This window comes from Silene latifolia, chromosome 1 (assembly GCF_048544455.1).
Source record: "Silene latifolia isolate original U9 population chromosome 1, ASM4854445v1, whole genome shotgun sequence".
Lineage (NCBI taxonomy): Eukaryota > Viridiplantae > Streptophyta > Magnoliopsida > Caryophyllales > Caryophyllaceae > Silene > Silene latifolia.
In genome coordinates, this window is record NC_133526.1 from 165,531,545 (window position 1) to 165,537,741 (window position 6,197).

At 40.0% G+C, this 6,197-nt stretch overlaps 1 non-coding gene across 1 annotated transcript; it reads right to left on the bottom strand.

Annotated features, from left to right (window-relative positions):
• Positions 1 to 909: 909 nt before the first annotated feature.
• Positions 910 to 1,016, bottom strand: LOC141619948 (small nucleolar RNA R71). Its single transcript, XR_012531846.1, has one exon. It is a non-coding gene; the product is annotated as a small nucleolar RNA R71 (small nucleolar RNA).
• Positions 1,017 to 6,197: the final 5,181 nt, after the last annotated feature.

The window sequence follows — 6,197 nt, forward strand, 5'->3', positions numbered from 1 at the left end:
TTGATCTCCTACCTGAACCCAAATTGTGACACCCTTAGACACGACCATTTGCAATCGAAAATCTTACATCAATACCCGTCCCTTGGAATCCGACCTTTACTTACCTCTTTACTAAAAGTAGAGTAGTATGTGAAGTTATAAATATTGTTTTGGTCTAGGTAACTCTTAACGACAAGTAACCGAAAACGATAAGTCCGACCAAAAATGGCGTCGTTGCCGGGGACGGTGTTAACTTGATTTGATTTTCTTTGATTGCTTTTTAGTTGTGTTTTTCTTTACCTTGGGGAAGTCAAACTCCTCAAGGTTTATTCTAATTGTATTCAAGTTGTTTGATATTTAGCATGTCTAGGAGATCAGAAGGTAACTTGTTACCCATTGATCTTGAAATTGAAAGAACTTTGAAAAAAAAATAGAAGACTTGCTAGGAATACTTTGAGAGGTATTGGTGAGATTGTGGACATTCAACCAAATAACATTGAGTTTATCAACCCTTTTGCAAGAGAAGGAGAGGATAACCCAACACAAAATCAACCCACAATGCCTAAATTTTCATCACATTCCGTACCAACCGAGGAGAACCTACCAAATGGTACTCCCACACCACAACATTTACCCGGTAATTTCATTGCAAAATCCGCATTTATACAATTAGTTGAGAGAAGTCAATTTGGGGTGATGCCTAGTGAAGACCCTCATTCTCATATGGAGACTTTTTGTGACTATTGTGATGCGATTTCTCAAACCGGAGTTACTCAAGACCAAATTCGATGGGTCTTATTTCCTTTTTCTTTGATTAGTTCCGCGAAACAATGGTTAAAGAGCCTTGATAAGGCTACTCCTTGTATTGAATCTTGGAAGAAATTGGCACTTGCTTTCTACAAGAAATTCTATCCTCCGGAAAAGACTAACATGTTGAGAGCCCAAATCACCGGGTTCAAACAAAGGGATGAGGAATCTTTGTATGAAGCATGGGAGAGATTCAAGGATACTTGCCGATCTTGTCCACATTATGGACTTAGCGAGTGGTTCCTTGTACAACAATTTTGGAATGGTCTATATAAAGACTCCCGAAACATTCTCAATATGGGATCAAATGGTATGTTTACCGAAGTTCATGATAATCAAACATGGAACAAGATTGAGGAAATGGCGGTCCATAACTCACAATATAGTAGACCTCGTAAGGCTACTAGAGGAGGAAAGCATGAAGTGGACTCTATTACTCAATTGGATGCTCAACTTAGTGCTCATATTGATACCATTAATTTGAAGTTTGAGAAGGCTATGGCTGATTTGACCATAATTAGCGCATATTTAGCCCCCGAATTAGCCTTGTTCCCATGCTTTTTAGTGCATATTTGGGTCATTTATTATCTTTAGTTCTTTGTTTTGCATATTCTTTGAGATTTTGATCCCTTGGTCGGAAAGGAGTAAGAATCTTGCATTTTCATGGCAAAACGAGACTAAATTGATCGAATCCAATGACCAAGCATCAAGGAGAGACAAGATTAGAAGGCCTTTGTATATATGATAGTAGATGAGCAATGTTGAGAAAGGATCCTTGAGTCCCCAAGGAAATCCCCAAGGAATTTATGAAGAAAAGGGAAGAAAAGAAGAAGAAATCTTGCTGAGGCACAATCCGTGCGGATTGCCTACAATCCGGCCGTCCACCATCTGCACAATCCGTGCGGTTTCACCACAAGACGCTCGGGTTTAGCCACTCCAATCCGCCCGGATTCACCCGAATCCGCTCGTGTTCCATCGCCAGAATCCGCCCGTCCCGACTCTAATCCGCTCGGATTCCTCTACAGCGCAATTTCGTCTTCCCCAAGCTACAAAGAAAGAAGCCCTTCCTTCGTAAAATACCGGCTCCTCGTTGCTCAATCTAAAAAGTGTAATTGCTAGTTTAGCCCTTAGTTAACCCTAATGCATCCCCCTAATTTCCACTATAAATACCCCATTAGTCTAATTAGAAGGGCATGTTCTTCTTATCAAGAATTAGAGTAGTTAATATCAATCAAATCTCTCTTTAGTTTTGTAATCAACAATTAATCAAGTTCTAATACAAGTTTTATTTCCTTAATCTCTCTTTTGTTCATCCTTTATTTTGGGTAATTGAAGATTATTTGGGTTATTATTGGGAGATTTACAACCTCTCAATCAAGCATCAAGTACTTCTTTTATCTTTGCTTTATTATTGGAATCATTAGTAGGTATAATTCTCTTAATCCCTTTTTAATTATTGTTAATTACCTTCATTTATTCATCATGTTTCATTTTGTTGGTATGATTGACAACCTTGCTAGCATGATCAACATGATAATGAGTGAGTAGTCTCTTAGCTAGGGTTAATGGGTGATTAGGGGAAACCAACATGGGGAATGATTCATGCTTAAATTAATATGCTTTCATGGTTTATTTGCTTGCTTGTTTTGATCTCAACTCATGCACATGTTATGTTTGATGAAATGCGAACCTATGAATCCTTGCATTTTTTACCCATCACCTATCTTTTCAATGAGACTTGTAAGACATAAACCAACTCGAGTCTCATTAGACCATGCAAGTTGTTGAGTAGGGAAGATTAAGTCGACTTGTAGGTGTTGTACAATCTAATCGATTCGGCTCCGGGACCCAAACTTTCCTAGGATTGTAAGATATAACCCAACTCAATCCATCTCAACAATAATTGCTTGCTTATAATTTGAGAACATGTTTGTATGATCAATTCCCATGATTCCCCTATGATCCCATGACACCCTAGTGCTTTTTATCAATTGTTTACAACCCTTTTAATTCTTCTTGTTTGTTTATTTTCATTGCTATTTTAGTTAGTGACCTTCTACATCAACCCAAATTGTGACACCCCTAAGACACCACTAGTTTCAATAGAAATCTCATCTCAATTCCCGTCCCTTGGGATCCGACCTTTACTTGCCTCTTTACTAATTGTAGAGTTGTTTGTGAAGATATAAATTGTGTTTTGATTCGGACGTGACCCAACGACCACATCTATTTATTTGTGAACACGAAACGGACCGATCAAAAATGGCGCCGTTGCCGGGGACGGTGTTAGCTTGATTTAGATTTCTTTACATTGTTATTAGTTGTGTCTTTTCTTTGCCTTGGGGAAGTAAAACTCCTCAAGGTTTGTTCTAATCGTTTTCAAGTTGTTCGATATTTTGCAAGATGGACTTTATAGATTGTTTTGTAGAGGACCACTTAAGTATACCTTTCTTCAAAGATCCCATGCAAGCATTGGAAGCCTTGGAAGCAAGTGAGGCTAAAAATATGTATTGGGAATTGGAGGTGGATCTTTTTGAGGCCGCTCTAGCTAACAAAGAACTTACCCATGCACAATCCGAATTGGTGCATAACATCCTTGTAGAAGCATGTCAACCCATAGAGGATGAGCAATCCATCCTAGAAGATATTTTACAAGCTCAAGAGCAAGAAGAACCTATCATGGAATTCGAATGTGATGAGGTTGATGAGAATGAAGAACAAGTTGAATATGCTATGAGAATGGAATGTCTAATGGAGATGGAGCAAATTCTCAATGAAACTCCAAAGGAGGAAAGTGAGGTACAAATTCCTACTTTAAAACCCCTTCCTCCAAATTTGAAATATGCTTACCTTGATGAATCAAAAACCAAACCCGTGATTGTTAATGATAGACTTGATGATGACCAATTGGGAAAATTGCTTGATGTGTTGAAACAACATGAGAAGGCTATAGGTTATAGTCTAGATGACCTTAAGGGGATAAGTCCCAACTTTTGCATGCATAGAATTCATCTAGAGGAAGACCATAGACCTACCATTCAACCCCAAAGGAGATTGAACCCCCACATGCAAGAAGTTGTCAAAGGAGAAGTCATGAAATTACTTGATGCGGGAATCATATATCCCATATCGGACTCTTTGTGGGTTAGCCCCGTCCAAGTGGTACCCAAGAAAGGAGGTACCACGGTAGTGACAAATGAATAGAATGAACTAATACCCACAAGAATGATCACCGGTTGGCGTATGTTCATTGACTATCGAAAATTAAACTCCGCAACAAGAAAGGATCACTTCCCCCTACCCTTCATTGACCAAATGCTTGAGAGGTTAGCCTCCAACAAATTCTTTTGTTACCTTGACGGGTATTCGGGATTCTTCCAAATCCCTATACACCCGGATGACCAACATAAGACCACCTTCACATGCCCTTATGGTACTTTTGCATATAGGAGGATGCCTTTTGGTTTATGTAATGCCCCCGCCACTTTCCAAAGATGCATGATGAGTGTCTTTTCCGATTACTTAGAGACCATAATGGAAGTTTTTATGGATGATTTTAGTGTTTATGGAAAGGACTTTGACTCATGTTTGCATAGTCTTTCTCTTGTGTTGCAAAAATGTGAAGATGTTAGTCTTGTTTTAAATTGGGAAAAGTGTCACTTCATGGTCAATGAAGGAATTGTTTTGGGTCATTTGATTTCGAAAAAGGGCATCGAGGTCGATAAAGCTAAAGTTGAGGTGATAGAGAAACTCCCACCGCCCGTGAACGTTAGAGGGGTGAGAAGTTTTCTCGGTCACGCGGGTTTTTATCGCCGTTTCATAAAGGATTTTTCAAAAATAGCGAAACCCCTCACTCAACTTTTGCTTAAAGATGCCCAATTCCTCTTCACTGATGAGTGTTTTGAAGCCTTTAATAGAATCAAGGAAGCACTAATCTCGGCACCGATCATCCAACCTCTAAATTGCGAATTGCCTTTCGAGATTATGTGTGACGCTAGCAACTACGCCGTTGGAGCGGTTCTTGGCCAATGGGTAGGGAGAGCTCTTCACGCCATCTATTACATAAGCAAGACCCTCGACCCCTCCCAAGTGAATTATGACACAACCGAGAAGGAGCTTCTTGCCATTGTCTATGCTTTGGATAAATTCCGTTCCTACTTGCTTGGATCCAAGGTGATTGTATTTTCGGATCACCGTGCTCTCCGACATCTCTTGATAAAGAAGGAGGCAAAACCAATATTGTTAAGATGGATTTTGCTTCTTCAAGAATTTGACTTGGAAATAAGAGACAAGAAAGGAGTCGATCCAAACCTCTACAAGGAGTGTAGTGATGGGCTCTACCGGAGATGTATCCCTCAATGGAGAATCCAAGGAATCTTGGAAGGATGTCATTCATCATCCTACGGTGGGCACCATGGAGCAAGGAGGACCGTTGAAAAAATTCTCCAATCGGGCTTCTATTGGCCTACAATGTTTCAAGATACAAGAGAATTCATCATTCATTGCGATGCTTGTCAAAGAATGGGGAATATCTCTTGGAGGAACAAAATGCCACAAAGGGGCATTCTAGAGGTGGAGATCTTCGATGTTTGGGGAATCGACTACCAAGGGACCTTTGTGACATCCAATGGGAATAAGTACATCCTTCTGGCCGTAGATTACGTCTCAAAGTGGGTGGAGGCAATTGCCACCCCAAATGATGATGCAAAAACGGTCACCAAGCTTTTCAAGAAGATAATTTTCCCAAGATTTGGAGTTCCTAGAGCAATCATTAGTGATGGAGGAACGCATTTCCATGAGAAGAAGCTTGCATCCCTTTTGACCAAATATGGTGTCCAACATAGAACCGGCTTGGGATACCATCCTCAAACAAGCGGTCAAGTTGAGATTTCAAATAGAGAGATCAAGCAAATCCTTGAGAAAGTTGTGAACAAGACTCGGAAAGATTGGAGCACAAAGCTTGATGATGCTCTTTGGGCTTATAGGACGGCCTATAAGACTCCCATAGGAACCTCCCCTTACAAGCTTGTCTATGGAAAAGCATGTCATTTGCCAATCGAATTGGAGTACAAAGCTTATTAGGCAATCCGAGCACTTAATCTTGATCTCAAATTGAGTGGTCAAAGGAGGATGATTCAAATTCAAGAGTTGGAGGAATTCCGACTACAATCCTATGAGAATGCAAAGATTTACAAGGAAAGAACGAAATTGCTTCATGATAAGAGAATTAGACAAAAGGCCTTGCACAAGGGAGACAAAGTCCTTCTATTCAATTCCCGATACCGACTTTTTCCGGGAAAATTGAACTCTAGATGGATGGGTCCCTATGTGATAACCGAAGTTAGAAAATATGGAGATTTCGAACTCAAGGCGGAAGATGGAAGCAAGTTCAAGGTAAATGGTCAAAGGTT